Here is a 16,704-nt window from a genome sequence, read left to right as displayed (position 1 = left end):
CTGGCCAATTGATTTTTGAGAAGAATATTTTTAAAATTATTTCTCTGTGTATTTCACCTCAGGTGAGCTAACAATTATTTATGTCTCTGCTACATGTACACACAAACTTAGTATTTTTATCAGCAAAATTAATCTCCGTCTGACTGAATAGACTAGAGAAAACACTGACTTCTAGCCTAAAACACATAGCAATAATTAACTTTTACGCAAAGACTATACCGTATTATTATTAGAATTTGTATTTTAGTTGTTAAGTACCGTACCTGTTAATGAATCTTATTTTCCGCAAGTAACAGTCAGCTGTCTTATTTTCCGATGTCTATATTTGATTGGTACGTAAAAATTACAAAATACAGGCGATAGTTCCCCTAAGTTACAAACCGCAATTCATAAAAACGAAACGAAAATCAAAACAAGCTAAAACCACCGTCAAAGGTGAAAATGTCAACGCATTGGAATATTTAATCTTAATTTACTTCACAAAATCGACATTCATGTATCTTGCATGTTTCGAATATTCCTTTTGCACGCAAACTGTTCCACAACAACCAAATTCATTTTTGTCACATTGACCCATTTCTCATACGTTCAAAATGGCCGCTTCAAAGAGGTTTTTGATATATGGAGTACCGAACCCGAAGTTAAACTGATTGACCTCCATTCTCTCTGTCTTATTATTATTTTCGTAAATTACTCAAATTTGAAACAGAATTAGATCTTAATTTTTGCAATTTAGATTTTCCTTCCCATAATGATAATATATGCTAAAATACGTTGAATTTGACTCAGTAGTTCTTGAGAAGAAGATTTTTAAAAATGCACCCCCTTTTTCTACAGTTTCGAGGTTTTCTCCGCTTTGAATAAAGATCGGTCTTTCATTTCTGCAATTTATATTTGCCTACTATAAGGATGCTTTGTGCCAAATTTGGTTGAAATTGGCCAAGCGGTTTTAGAGAAAAAGTTCAACATGTAAAAAGTTGACAGACGATGGACAAAATGCGATCAGAATAGCTCACTTGAGCTTTCAGCTCAGGTGAGCTAAAAATATACTACGTGATCCAGCAAGAGAAAAATGTGCAAATTGTAGGCAAACAGGACAGTCAGACTTATTCTATAGAGTTAGAACAGATCTTTAAAATAATTTTGCAACCAGGAAAATTCAAAATCTGAAAGTTATCAAGAAAACATCAATAGATATACTTTTTTGTTTTTGCTACTATTAATAATAATAATAAAACATTGATTGTTGAGACTGGATCCTTAATTACTACAATTTGTAGAGCTTTTACAATGAATGAAGAATATCTTTTTAATACACACACTGTAATCTTTGTCAAATATTTTACATGTTGAGTGTGCAGATGATCAAGAATTATCCTGCTTGGGTTATATTCAGTGTTGTCTGAGAGCTGAAGGTATTGACAGTGATCAAGTTTGTGTGGATTATTTATTCTTTCTTGTACCAAACACATCATACAACAGAAGTTTCCCAGTTTTAATTGGTATAGATATTATCTGTGTCAATATGTATTTTCTCAAGTCTATATTCCTGGAAATCAAGAGTAAATATTTACAGTCTTTAATGTCAACAGCAGCATTTTAAAATGTAGATAGTCCAGTCATTCCAGATGCTTTGAAAAACATCATAACAAAGTCTTTTGATTGATTTTTTTATTAATATGTAATATCCATGTTTTCAATGTTATATCCCGTAAATCATTTTTACCATGAATATTGCAATAAATGTATGAGAATTTCACAATATGCTGAATCATAAGTGTTTACTATTATGTCCTAATTCATTGAGTAAGTTTTACTTATTCAACTTACTTAGTGGATTCATATTTTTAACAGTTCATTTTCTCTCCATATATGCCTAGTAAATGACGGGAAGTCTATTACCAACGGGAGAAAGGTGTAGTAGTCGGTATATTTTAAATAATTCAAATATACAATGCATAATTGTACATTTATGAATATGTCACTTTTTAAATTTATTAACAATTAACAAAGCTATGTGTTAAATTATATTGACCAGCAATAATGAATGTTTTGTTTGATCAACATTATGTATGCATTGAATAAAGATAATATTTAATCAAATCATAAAAATAAAATAAATCAATGAAAAATTTAATAATAACGTATTTTAAAACCAAAACTTTTACCTAATACAAACCATTCATTCAGCTTACTACAATTCCAGGCTGATATGAATTTTTTTAATCTATCTTGCATCATGTAAATATTGCTGTTAGACTGAAATGAAAGTACTAACTTCTCTTGTCTAATCAACAAGTTGTAATTTAATAATCATATAATTTATTCTGAGTTAAGAAACTGAATTCAATGTAAAGAGTTTGAAAGATATTAGAATATCTGTATTTTTTATTTCAATCAAAGACTCATTCACTCAAGTCTGTGAGTGATCTTAAACATGCGCTTATTATTTTTCCTAAATGTATGCTTAATCCATTGTATACTTTTTAGAAGAATAGATAATTGAGTAGAGTATTTAGATGATCAATGATGACTTTGTTGGTTCCCTTCTTCAGGACAAAAGAAATAAATTACAAAAAAAAAAACAAGGAAAACAAAATCTAGCACTTTAACAACCACTACTAAAGAAACTATAAAAAGAACAGCTACATTTTAAACAGTTTTGAATCACATTGTTTGAGAAGATGCTTATAAGGAGGCCAATTCCTCTAATGTAAACAATCGTCTGCCAACTTCACATCTGATTGAGTTAATTAGCTAACTATGATTGACGTCCGAGTTAATAAAGGAAACATAAACCCAAAATAATGTTACCTAACAACGTAAAGCAATGGATTAAGCGTTACCGCGTGTCTGTAAGTAGTGAGTTTGAATCCTGCTGGGACTTTCTAATTTTTTATTTAAGTTTTTAAACTTTTTAACTTAATTTTTTGTTCCAGTGTTGTAAAATTTTAACATTCTAAATTGGTGAGAGTCTTTTGACTATAACGCACTTATATCTTCATGAATATCGACATGTGTCCAAAACCACCTTAAATCAGTAATTATTATTTCTTCTTTCTTGCAGTTAAAATCATTGCGCAAATAAATGTGAGGGGGTGGATTGGAGTTTTATTTATAGTAATTTTCTACATAAATGAATTTTTCAAGCAAAGGGGTCTCTGAACCCCTCATCCCCATCCTTTCTCTAAATATGTGCATACAAGGATGATGGCACACACAAAAAATCTAAAGCTGGCAACCACCGAGGAAGACAGAATTTGATTTTGTTTATAAGAATTATAACGACCATACTTTTATGACGTTAAATGTTAAAATTAATGATTAATTTAACATTCACATGTAAACAGTTAAACCCCAAATTGCACGTAAAATATCGCTCATGAGTATTATGGAATGGGATCTCATCCTTTATGAAAGTTTTAAAATTCAAAAAGTACCGAAATTGCATGTGGCCATCTTTAAAAAAAACTGGTACAAAAATGTATGATTAAGTGGGGGTAATACTGTTCAATGACAGAAACTAGTATTTAACAAACAGTTGCCATCATTTCCTTTATTACTTTGCAAAATATATATTTTTGTCTAAAATCAAAATAATTTCCTCGTGAATTGAAAAAAATCGTCAAAATTAATCTCGTCGTTTCCTTAAAAAAAGGAAAAAACATAAATAATTAGCTTGTCATGTTTACAACGGAAATAAACCAAAAACATTCTGTCGATAAGGTACTCATCAATATAATAGGTTTTTATAAGATTCATGTTGATGATATGACCGTGATCTCAGCTCAGACTTTCATGGACATCATTTTGTCTTAAATAAACCTCTTAATTAACGTTAAATATTTAGGTGTTATGGAAAATAACCGTAAACATGAATGTGTAAAAGATAATTGAACAAACTAGCACTGAGACGAGACAACCGGACCACCTTCTCTTATAATCACCCCTGTATCATGAAATTATATAATATTTCAAACATTTTTGCACTAAAAATGAAATCTATTTGGCACTAAAAAAATAAATGCCGTAACTACAAATCCTTAGATTACATTAATTAAAAAATGTTACGCTTTAGTTTATAATATATATTTTACCTAGGAGGTAGTCTTTCAGAAAGATGATCGAAATTGTATCTGGTCGAGAAATTAATTTCCTCCTGATTTGGACTTCCTTCCTTCGACGAAGAGGAATCTCCTGGGTTTTCCATTTAAGATAGCCTATGCTTCAGACTAAAAGCTTTCAAAAAAGATGAAAAAAGGTTAAATTTTAATTTTTCACTGCTTTAGTCAAACTAGTCCTTAGTCAAAATACAGTTTCAGAAAACCGATTACATATGCAGCTTTTGATGAAAACATTTTTTGAAAGCATATAAGGACAGCATAAGAATACAATAATTTAAAAAAAAAGACTCTTTCTTATTTGTTATCAAAAAGTAATTAATAACTAATATTCATGTTCAAATTATATCCCCATTGTCATGATAGGACCATGTGAAGGTTTGAAAAGACTCATACATAGTATTACATCGAAGTTAAACTAATTTCAATAAAACTGATATTGTTTTTACATATAGATTTAATTAAACGTTAATGTTACATATAAGGAGAAATGCAATCGATTTTTAGTTTTGTCTATTCCATATTTGATTGAATTATGACTAATTTTTCCATAATTCATTCTTTGGTTGTCTGAAATATTCATACCCATATCTTGAAAAACACATGAAGTCTACATACAGTATGTTAATATTTAACAACAATTATGTTAATAATTGTATTTATGTGTTGAATGCTATAATTTTATTAGCTGATTAATTGTATTTTTCATGTTTATGTTTGATTAGATAAGTTGCATTTCTTTCCCAGGCCTTGTAGAGGTCGTTGGCCATAATATGTAATTTCCCTGCAGTGGTCACTGTCCATGTTTATTTTTAGCCCAAATTCCTAGTCTAAAAACCTCCCAGTGACCTATTATGTAATTGCTAAAAATTCCATGGTGTAATTCTCCCCAAATTTAATTTAATAGCCAATCAAATTAAGCGATACGGTCACGTGGTTTGAGGCGGTCAGTACCTGACCAGTGAGAGTAGGGTCAATCTGTCTTCATCTATGAGAGTGTTAGCACGAGTTATGTTTTGATACAGTAGGTTTTTGAAACGCAGTTTCTAGTTTTTTGTTGTATGCGATATCGCATGATTATTTCTGCTGGTTCCGGTTGGGGTACAATATGTAAACAATGAGTATTTTAAATGTGTGCGTGATTGGACATTCTTACATCAGAAGATTAAGAGATTATTGTATGCAGACAGAAACAGACAATCTGAATTTGGACCCTAAAGTGTTTAAAGTATCATTTAGAGGAAAAGGCGGTTTGAGATTAAGCAAGCGTGTCTTCAGGGCGGAGATTCTGCATTTTGACTCAATTTCTGATGTGGTGTTTTTTACGGATTGGTGAAAATGATATCTGTGAAAGTACAAACAGTGAGAAAATTAGCTAGGGATATTATATCTGTTGGACAGTATTTAAGAGATGGTGTTGGAGTAAAATTAGGGATAATAGGCCAGTTAATTCGCCGAATGCAGTTTGCATCATGCCAAAATTTTAACGTCTTTGTGGTTCAGACTAATGAACATTTGAAACGTTTTGCTGAGCCCCTTGGTGGAATTTATTTCTGGGGACATCGGGGGTTTTGGAAGAACTTTCATTATTTAGGCCCGGATGGTGTCCATCTGCTGTGTACCCCTGCCAAGGACCAGCCCATGAGGAAGTTTCGCCGCAGCATTAGGAATGCGGTGATCCTGCACTCAAAAGTTTTGAGGCCAGTATGATTTTAGATCTTATGTGCTACCACTCTAGAATAATGATATTCAATGATATGTGAATATATACATCCATATTTATATATATTTACATTTTATTTGTTTTAATTAAGACAGTGTAGGGGCTGTTTATGTCTTAACTCCCTGAAATTTAAATGCGTGATTTTTTTTCATGTTGATGAGTATCAGTTCAAGTTTAACCTTTCATTTTGAACTAAGCGTTTTGGCTGGAACTGATAAATTTTATGTTTGGTGAGTTTGCATACTAAAGAATGATGAAGGAATATTGGGTCTGTGTTACCCATATGGCCAGTGGGACATGTTTCCTTCCAATTATGAATTTAATGTTAACATGTAATTAAAAATCATGTTGAGACTATTTAGTTACATGAATGTTTGGATCTACATGTTGTTTATATTTTTCTTTACTTTCGTCATTTTTAATAAATGACATATTTCATCATGCACAAGTGTTGAGTTCATTTATCAGACAGCAAAAACGGAGCTGCGGTGAGGTTGTGCAGCATGAGAAAACATAAATTCAATTTACAGACACGATATATTAGTATTTTATATGTTAAACCCTATTCCAATTTTGCGATCGATTATTTTGACAACAACATAACAGGACATTATTTGAAGTGCCTCCGGTGACGACCGGAAGTTACGACGAACAAAACAAATAGTTTAGACACATCTACAGCTATAGGTCTATCATCCCACAAAGTTTCGATGTTCAAGTACTTGTCGATTCTGAGATCTCGAGGGAACAAGGTTTTTGACACGGGAGAGAAAACGGACGACCGGTGTAACGAAGAATATTGACCCAGGTTGAAAATTGACCCGGGGTAATTTTTCAACGTTGAATATTGACCCGGGGGGTAATTTTTCAACGTTGAAAATTGAGACCAAAATTGTGAAATTTATACCCGGGGTCATTTTTCAACGGTATGAGAAAAATTTTTCTAAACTCTGCTGACCTCGACACGTTGAAAATTGATCCTGTTGAGAATTGACCCCAACCTCAGAGTTTTGGTCTGAACTGGAACTTACTCTGTACGGTTTAAAGGTACCATCATGCACATATTTGAAAGTTTCAGTTTTAAAATGTTCATACTGTCCGATACATATGCGGACGTGGCTAATTTCTTTCAGGTTGATATGTCCGATTAATCATTTAGTTTTGAGACTGAAAATATGATATCCGGAATGGAACAGGCGAACAGGGCTAGAATACTTTTTGACATATATGACATGGTTTTCATTCCCTCATGTGACAGAATTTAAAGTTTAAACTTGTCATAATCTCTGATAAATATATGTAAAATATTGCCCGTTATCGTCACTTTTAGAGCAATTCAACAGAGCTCTATTAGACAGGCACCTGACGTTGTATATTTTTCTAATAATTGAAAATATATAACCTCTATACTGTTTTATTGGGTAAAAGCTAAATTTATATTTATATCAAGACAAAAGCATATAATGTAAGATACCTATGCTTAATTTGAAGAAGTCAAAATATTTCCCTGACAAAATAATAAATGAATGGTTGTCTTATTTTTCCCTTTTTATATATATACTGTTTTATACGTATACACACAGCATATACATATTCACACATGTTTTGAATTTTTTTACGACTGAACAATAATTTTTCATGAACTTGTCAGATTAACTTTATTGAAGCACCATCCAATTTTTTGCATTTACAGAGCCATGGTTCTTTTTAAAAGATGCAATTTATTTCTATCATATTGAGTTTTCAATTCCATTATTTACCTGTAAATTAGAAACACGGGCAACTGACGTAATATACTTTCTCAAAATTAAAAACATATACCCTCTACAGCAACTAAATATACAGTCGGAGGATAGTTGATCTAATTATTTAATGGTATACATGAAAAGGCATGCAAAAAGTTAAATATATTAAGATTACTCAAGCATACAATTGGTAGATAAACACTTGTTAAAATTTGGGTTTTATCAGATTTAGATTGGAATATGGTGATGTTGGTTGGTGCAGCTGTATCAAGGAAAATCCGAATCTGCTTAAACATGTATAAATTGAAGCAACCAGGACAGTGATAGGGATCAAAGTAAATTCTTCTAAAATCATTTTATATAGTGAGCTTAATTTGGAAACCTTGCAATCTCGAAGGGATAAACATAAACTAATTATATTCTACAAGATTATAAATGATTTAGCACCACAAGATATGTTAGATTAAATTCAAATGTATTTTCTAACTGAACATGCATATAATCTTTTTACTATCTACTACTATATACTTATTACAATAGCTTTGTTCCATCTACATGTAAATTATGGAATATTCTTCGTGCAAAAAAGAAAATTTCATCAACTTTATCTTTCTTTTAAGTCAAAACTTAAAAACAAAATATACCTAGAACATACAAACCTTTCAGTCAAGGCAATAGGAAATATGATTGCGACCATGAGAAAAGGGTCCTTATGACATTTTTTTCACAATTTCAGATTTTCATGGATATATATATATATATATATATATATATATATATATATATATATATATATATATATATATATATATATATATATTTGTCAGAAGATTAAAGTTATGAAGTTTCATGAAGATCCAATAACTATAAATATCTTTATTTGGCTTTTAAAGTTACGGGTTTTTTTTACCTATGACGTTGTTCACCTTGCGACGTTACGTTATGATTTCATTAACGTCATTTTTATGTTAGGTATATAGCTCCATAGTTTTATTTGTTAATCATATATTTGCTTTTCAAGATATCATTGCTAAATTCTTTTTTGATTCCTTATTAATAACTTTAAGTAATAATAATGCATTTATATCAATGCATATTTTTTACACAATTTGTGCACATTGAAAATGTAATTGTCACAAAAACTGTGAAGTTTTTTTAACGCACATTCATGTTTTCTGAATAAATCATATCTTAGTCGGTAACGAACTACTTATATAAACTACATGTACAATTCAATTAATTTTTCTAAAGTTATTCATTATCAATAACTAAATACAATGAAAATGGCATTTTTCATTTGCATGGTGTTAATAGATATGCACATTGGACTCTTAAGCACATGCTATATGAAAAAAAAACTTTGCCAAAAATAGATCTTTCCTTTTTTATTTTGCTCTTTTATTTTTTTTTACATTTACACATGATTGACACTTTAGCGTTTTCTTATCAATGGTTATAATTTTTTTTTACTTTGATTCGTTCGTTTTTATTTCTTCATGGCTTGCTAAATTCTTGTTGCTTTAATATTTTTTTTAATCCGTAATAATTTAAATTGCTTTCTTTTATATTTACTCTTGTTCCTTACTACATTACTTTACCTAAAAGTGTCTCTATTCACGCGTGAATTCGATCAAGTCGTTTAAATTAAAAGTCGCATTTTAAGCAAAGCGGTAGTGTATTTGCTGTAATTGCTTTATGAAAATACGCAGCAAGCTTAGTAAGATTGCGGGACGTTTTGGTCTTAGAGACAATTCGCGCCGGTCATTTTGCTCCTACGTGCATCAATAAAAGCTACAACGAGTTCACCAAATTCTAAATTAGTTTATATCCGTATGGTGATAATAATCATCTTCACAAGCTTGGCATGGATTTCGAGAGTTTGACAATTAGCATAGGCATCTGCAAAACTAAATGGGGACTACATCTTGAAAGTAAGCATGATAATGTGCGATACAGATACATGTACATTTCAATAAATTCGTAAATGTGTTTGAGTTAAAATTAAAATTAAAGTTAAAAAAGAAAATAATATTTATCTAGTCAAAGTATGAAATGAGATATGCTCTTGTTTGAGTTCAATTAAATTTGTCCAGGATCGAACGTATGTTTATTTTATCTGGCTGATTCTCCGAACGCCTACTGCCCAATTATCATTATTCAATGATACTGGGCAATTATGGGGCCTTCTAAAGGGGCACATTCTCTCTTTATTTCCTCCTTAAGGAGATTTTGTAAAGCATAACATATTAACACTGTTATAAATTCAACACATAGTGAAAATAGATATATACAAAATAAGAAAAGAAAAGAAAAGAAAATAAAATAAAGTCAGTGCATAATGGGGCGGATCCTTTTGAAGTAATACGCAGCAGCGTCTCTTACAAACCGAAAATTAAACAAGTGAAAGTCATTGCTGTCATGTGCAGCGGTAATGGCGGAAAACGATCTTGCTCCTAAGAGAAAGAGATAACTGTCACGTTGGTTCAGACCACACAAGTCAGCACTTAACTCAACACTGAATTCGTTGATGATAGTATTCCACCAGGTGTCTCGAAGTAAAAATGTTTCTGCACAAGAAGTGGTAACATGCTCGAAAACATTGGTAAAGGAAGAGTTACACAGGAGACATGTTTCTGGAGGTATGTCTTGAAGCGTCCACAGTTTAACAATGAATTTGCAGAGTTCCACTTCATAGATATTTCTAGGAATTGTCCAGAGAGCAATGGGGGGCTTTCCTGCATTTATGATGTTGAATAGCATAAAGTCGGGATCTGAAATCATCCGTTGACGTCTGGAATGAAGATGATATTCAAGCACAGAGGCTTTCACGATAATTTTCCATTCTGGTTTCGGGGGGAAATATCCTTCGTCTAGGTAGAATAGGAGATGATTCAGGAGACTGTATTTTGAAAGGATAGAGATTATGTCCGGAATGAATCCGTATGGCTTACAAACCGGGGAGTAGAGGTATGAGAAAAGCCTGTGGAAGAATATCCTTTTGGGTAGAGTTTTGGTGTCAAGTTCACAAAGGCGACCAAGGAATTGAAGTTTTCGTATGTCGATTTCAGAGGAAATTGGAAGAAGACCGAGTAAGGACTCGCACATATCAGATCTGGTTTGTTTCGGAAGCGCCATTGCATGTTTACAGATGAAGTGTTGAAATGTGTTGAGAATTTGAGTATCCTTTTGCCTCAAGTCACACCATAACTCGGATCCATAGAGGACGGAGGGGAGGACAACTTTTTTGTAGAGTTTAGAAATAGTTTTTGGATTAAGATGCTCGGATACTTTTAGTGCAAAGTAAGCTGTTTTTCCTTTTCTACACGCGTTTGCTGTTCTCTCGCTAGGGTCTAGTTTTGAATGTAACAGAATTCCTAGGTGGTTGTACGTTTTTGCAAGGTGAACAGAATGAGCACCAAGTTGCCATATAAAGGAAAAGTTTAAATTTTGAATGTCTTTATAATATGATTAAAATTGTTGCATAAATATAAAAATAAAATACTGAATCAATTTTAATATATTTATTTAATTTATTAGCACTTCATATAATTTAAAACAATAAAATAATGTTTTAAAATTGCATAACATTTTATATACAATTTTCTTTTTATTTTGACACATAGCATTGTTTTATAACAAACTCATAAATACATGGTTGTCTCTGATTTTAATTTATACCTTATAATATAATGTTTTATTTTTATTTTGTTAAGATGTAAATGTAAAAATGAAGAAAGATATTTAATTAAGGTCTTCCGTTTCCAACGGAAGACCTTATTGTTTTCGTACTGTTTCTTATTATTATTATTATTATTTTCCACAAATTTTGTGCACGCGATATCTCGAAAACTATTCGGCCGATTTCAACCATTTTTTCACAGATGATTGCCAGTGGTCATAATTCTAGAAGTTTTTTTTAAATTTTGAAATCGGCACTACCGGTTCCGATTTACGGCCGATTTTGTAAATTTTTACGACCCATTTTGTGCAGACATAAACTCAGAGACTATCAGAGATATGAATATGAAATTTTCAGGATAGGTAGACCATAGATTGTAGTTGTGCACAAAGTAGTTTTTTGGCGTCAGTGGTGCCATTCCTTTGAGCTCGCCTAGGCTCGAAAATTAAGTACGAATTTTGCATTTAATTTCTCATACATTTTGATCTGTATCTTTTTATCATTTAATATTTTGATAAGACATATATAACAAAAGTAGTAGATAATTGGAAGTTCTTTCAAACGAAATCATTAAAAAGGGGCTGGCCCCTTTATTTAGGGGCCAAGACACCTGTAAACTCTAATACGAATAACTTAAAAACGATTAAGATTTTGTAATGCTTTAGAGAAGCAAAGTTGTTGATCGTCACAATATCTATCAGGAAAAATTATTGCCACGCCCATTTGTTACGTAATTAGGGATTTTTAGGGGCCAAAGTACTTAAACTTTGACGCAATATATCTAGAGAAGGAAACATATTTTGTTAAGCATTGAAGAAGTGAAAATGCTTGCATTGATGATTCTCATCGATTCCATCAATCAAAATACCAATCCCTGTCCCCATTAGGGATCTAGAGGGCTGGCCCCTTAAATATTCAAACATTTGTATCTCAAAATTGATAAACAATTTTAAATAGATGTAAGAACAAAAAATGTTAGAATTTGTAAGACCTTTCGATTGAATTCAAGAAAAAGGGGCTGGCCCCTTAAATTAGGGGCCAAGACACTCGTAAACTCTATTACAGATAACTTAAAAATGATAAAGATTTCGTAATGCATTATAGAAGCAAAGTTGTTGATCTTTACAATATTTATCAGGAAAAATCATTGCCACGCCCATTCATTACGTAATTAGGGATTTTTAGGGGCCAAAGTACTTAAACTTTGACGCAATATATCTAGAGAAGTAGATATATTTTGTTAAGCTTTGTAGAAGAGAAAATGCTTGCGTTGATGATTCTAAACGATTCCATCAATCAAAACACCAATATTTGTCCCCATTAAGGATTTAGAGGGCTGGCCCCTAAAACATTCAAACATTTGTATTTCAAAAATGATCAACAATTTAAGATAAGTGTAATAACAAAAAATGTTAGAATTTGTGAGACCTTTCGACTGAATTCAAGAAAAAGGGGCTGGACCCTTAAATTAGGGGCCAAGCCACTCGTAAAGTCTTTTTCACATACCTTAAAAATAATCAAGAATTTGTAATGCATTACAGAAACAAAGTTGTTGATCATAACAATATCAGTTTGTAAAACTTATTGCCACACCCATTGATGACGTAATTATTGATTTTAGGGGACTAAACTCTTAAATCTTTAACATGCAAAATGTGAAAAAGCAAAACACTTTATTATGCATTTTAAAGGATATTGACAATCGTATACATTATCTGAAAGGGAGTGTTTGAGGTGGAAATCAGAAATTTCATTGATATTATAATCGTATCGTTTAAAAATTGAACGGAAGACCTACTCGTTACTCGTAACGAGATCTTATCTAGTTTTTATTATTTTTTAATAATATTTAATGATTATTTTATTTCACCGAAACATTAAGGTTATAAAATATGGTATTTTTGATATAATGTCAGGTACATGCAGCCATTAGCACTATTTATTGCATCTTTTTATTTTTTTTAAATTAAGGGTGTTATTTACTCAGGGTTTGAGTTCTCAAATTCCGATTGTTAAAAAGTTCGATGTAATGAGTAAAATTTGTTCTAAACACAAAAAGTATTTATGAAATGAATTATTATTGACAAAACATTCAATAGTTTTACTTTATTATGGAATTATGCTCAAACAAAAATTGACTTTTAGCCAAACAGAGGAAATTTGGACTAAATTTTGCAGATTTTGTTTTCTGCTAAAAGTTTTTTGGCAGTAGTCTAATATTAAAAGTTAAGATTTTATATTTGAGTCTACGTAATTTTGCATATTTTCCGTTGGTTTTACCTCACTTATTCATTAATATAATCTTATGGCACGAATAATAATAATATTGAAAAATGCTTAAAAACGATAAAAGACATCATATCTCAAAATTTTGATCATTGACCTCATATAAATTTCATGCCAACAGAATAAGGTCAATATAAGTAGTTCAATATCAAAAATGTTTTTGTATTATCATCATTCAATTTTTTGTAAAATTGAATCAAAAATGGGTAGGGATTTGAAAACTGATAGAGGAAATTCGGATTGAATTATTTTTAGAAATTGATGCTGAAATCTTAATGTTGTGTACTTATTTAGTGCCACTACCATTCGTAAACTGTATCTTATTTTTTAAAGTGTTTAATTATTTGTAATATTTTTATAATTAAGAAAATCTCAATCGTAGTGTAAAATTTTATGGGATTTTTCTTAAATTTTCAATAAATATTCAATGGCCATTAACTCAAAAAGTAGGTCATTGACCTACTTTTCTGAAAGTGAAAAATAACAATACAAGCAAAGCTCTATAACACACAATAGATGGTTTTTCATTATCATCAGTGGATTTTTTTTTCATTCTGAGTAAACGTCATCCTTAAAAATAAGACAATGTCGTCTACCTGTAACCAAAGTATATACAGGTAAAGTCTACCTGTGTCCCAAAGTATATATAGGTAAAGTCTACCTGTGTCCCAAAGTATATACAGGTAAAGTCTACCTGTGTCCCCTTAGAGGGCCCCATAATTGCCTTGACCAATTACTATTTTTAATTGAGGAGTAGGCGTTCGGAGAACACACCTTTTATCTCACGTTTATTGCCACAATTAAAACTCTTCATCGTAGTTAATTTTGTTTCCTTTTTATGTGTAAATCAATATGTAACGTTGCTGATATTACAGATTTTCATATTTTACGCGAGCACTTATTTTGCATTGTTTCTGTTTTGTGTGAAATTGCAAGAATATAAAATCATGGAAATCGCGAGCACCAATATTTTCATAAAGTGAACTGACAACAGTTTACAGCATGTATGACAAATAAAAGCGTAGTGGAATTGATAAAAAAAAAAGTTGGTTCCATTTTAATGGGAGTGATATGGGAATGATATTGTACAAAGGTATCGAATCGTGAACCTTGATTTATTTACCCTCTCCACTCGACATTTCTTTTACTGAAATCTCAATACGAGCACTAAAGCTTGTGATTTTCTCTCGTAGCATTTTCTTAATGTTTTTGAAGCACGCACTATTTTTGTCAAGACAACATTGTTCATTATTTAGGTTATCAAGTTCCTGAAGCAATAAATTATAATGTGATTTTTTCAAAGAATAAAATCGGGCACAAGTTAAATACTCTTAGGTTTAATGAAAACTATAGTTTACGTCTAAATTTAATTAGAATGTAATGACTCAAAGTGTACACATGTTACTACAATGAGTTGACTCATTTGTTATATGGATTATTTGTCGACATTTGATTAATGTGATTAAACACACGTTAATACAATGAGTTAGCTCATTTGTTAACATGGGGTATTTGTAGACACATGAATAATTTAGCGCTTATATATGTAGCTCAAATGTCCCGTAGTTTTTAAATGAATAGCACACTAACCTTTTTTAATTAAAAACTTCTTTCATGTTTTTAAGCGTCCTCTAAAATTACTAGTATCTTATCTGCCGAAATGCATCTACGTGTATTATAAAACAAACTGAGCGCAGGTTATATTGTATAAGCTATTTACAATAGATCTTGTACGCACAATTTACATGCATATACCGTTTGTCATTTAGGAAATTTTTCAGAAGAAATGGTTCAATACCTCTCCCCCTCCAAAAAATATATATATATATATTGAAAGAAATCAGACTCCCAAAACTTTTGGACAACTAACTTGAATTTGAAAAAAAAACTAATCAATAATTAATTATTGTTTAATTCATTTGCATTGACTTGTCATCAATACAGTAGCTTAAAATAATCTAAACCAGTACATGTACATCGCTAGCCAACATAAGTATTTGAAATATTAGATTACTGAATCGCTGCACAAAAAGGATCTGTAAACGTAACTTCGGAGTATAAATCTATATTCGCAACAAATAAATGACTATTGTAAAGCTCACTTGCGCCTTTGCGCCTTTATAATCTGTATGCAACACATTTTATAGTTACGTGTAAACATTTTTTTTATAACATTCAGTTAAAACAGTTTTCGGAGTGTATATATAATCTATAAAATCTCTAGAAAGTCTGAATAATAGACGGAGTTAAAAAGAAAACCTATTATATTATCTATTTTAAAACATCAACAAAATTGGCTTTCTAAAAAGCTTACAATTTGAAATAACAAGTTATATCAATTGATAAACGACTGGATCTACAAGTAGTATCAACCTATAGACTAAACACATATTTTTGATAATAATTCATTCAATAGTCTATTTAATTCAGATTTTAAGAACACTCATTAATATTGAACGAACATCTTATTTAATATCATGCGGAGCCTCATGGTATTTTCTACAGAAGTGGATTATCTTTCTTGTTTTCCGAAATGCCTTTATAAACAGTGATAAAAATATTTATCTTGTAATGAAAATGCTATGGTTTTCTACTACGGAAGCCCGTTGGTGCCACGTAGGAAAAATATTTTATCTGGCGGCCGCCAGATAATTATTTGGCGGCCGCCACTTATTATCTGGCGGCCGCCACATAATTTTCTGGCGGCCGCCATATAATTTTCTGGCGGCCGCCACATTATTTTCTGGCGGCCGCCACATAATCATTTTGCGGCCGCCAGATAAAACCTGGCTTCCTGATGCGCGCATGTTTTAATGGGAGCTTTTTAGGGAGTTGTGGATACACTCTAATTTATTAGTTTTATTAATTATTTCTGAAACTTGACATTAAATATCAATTGCAGAGCTTAGGATTTTGAAAAACTGGTTGAGTTGAATGTATAGAAGACTTTGTTGTTACAATCTAGAATTGAATTTTATATTACTTTGTGCCTTTTTTATACATGTATGTTGTAAAACATGGTATTTTAGAGTTGATTTTGAACTTTTAAAACTGAACTAAACACCCGTTCAGGAAATCTTAACATTAAAAACCTTAACTTGAGAGGAATTTTATGTAAACATGTATAAGTAAAGGAACGCACTGCCTTCT

The 16,704-nt window shown here is 31.2% G+C and overlaps 1 long non-coding RNA gene across 1 annotated transcript in view; it reads right to left on the bottom strand.

Moving 5' to 3' along the window:
• LOC136275848 (uncharacterized) overlaps positions 1–4,233 on the bottom strand; it is a 38,697-nt gene extending 34,464 nt beyond the window's left edge. The window contains exon 1 of the long non-coding RNA XR_010714345.1: positions 4,098–4,233. This is a non-coding gene — a long non-coding RNA (uncharacterized lncRNA). The remainder of the gene's footprint in view (positions 1–4,097) is intronic.
• Between the last annotated feature and the right edge of the window lie 12,471 nt (positions 4,234–16,704).

This window comes from Magallana gigas, chromosome 5 (genome assembly GCF_963853765.1).
Source record: "Magallana gigas chromosome 5, xbMagGiga1.1, whole genome shotgun sequence".
Lineage (NCBI taxonomy): Eukaryota > Metazoa > Mollusca > Bivalvia > Ostreida > Ostreidae > Magallana > Magallana gigas.
This window is presented reverse-complemented; position numbering and strand designations above follow the sequence as displayed.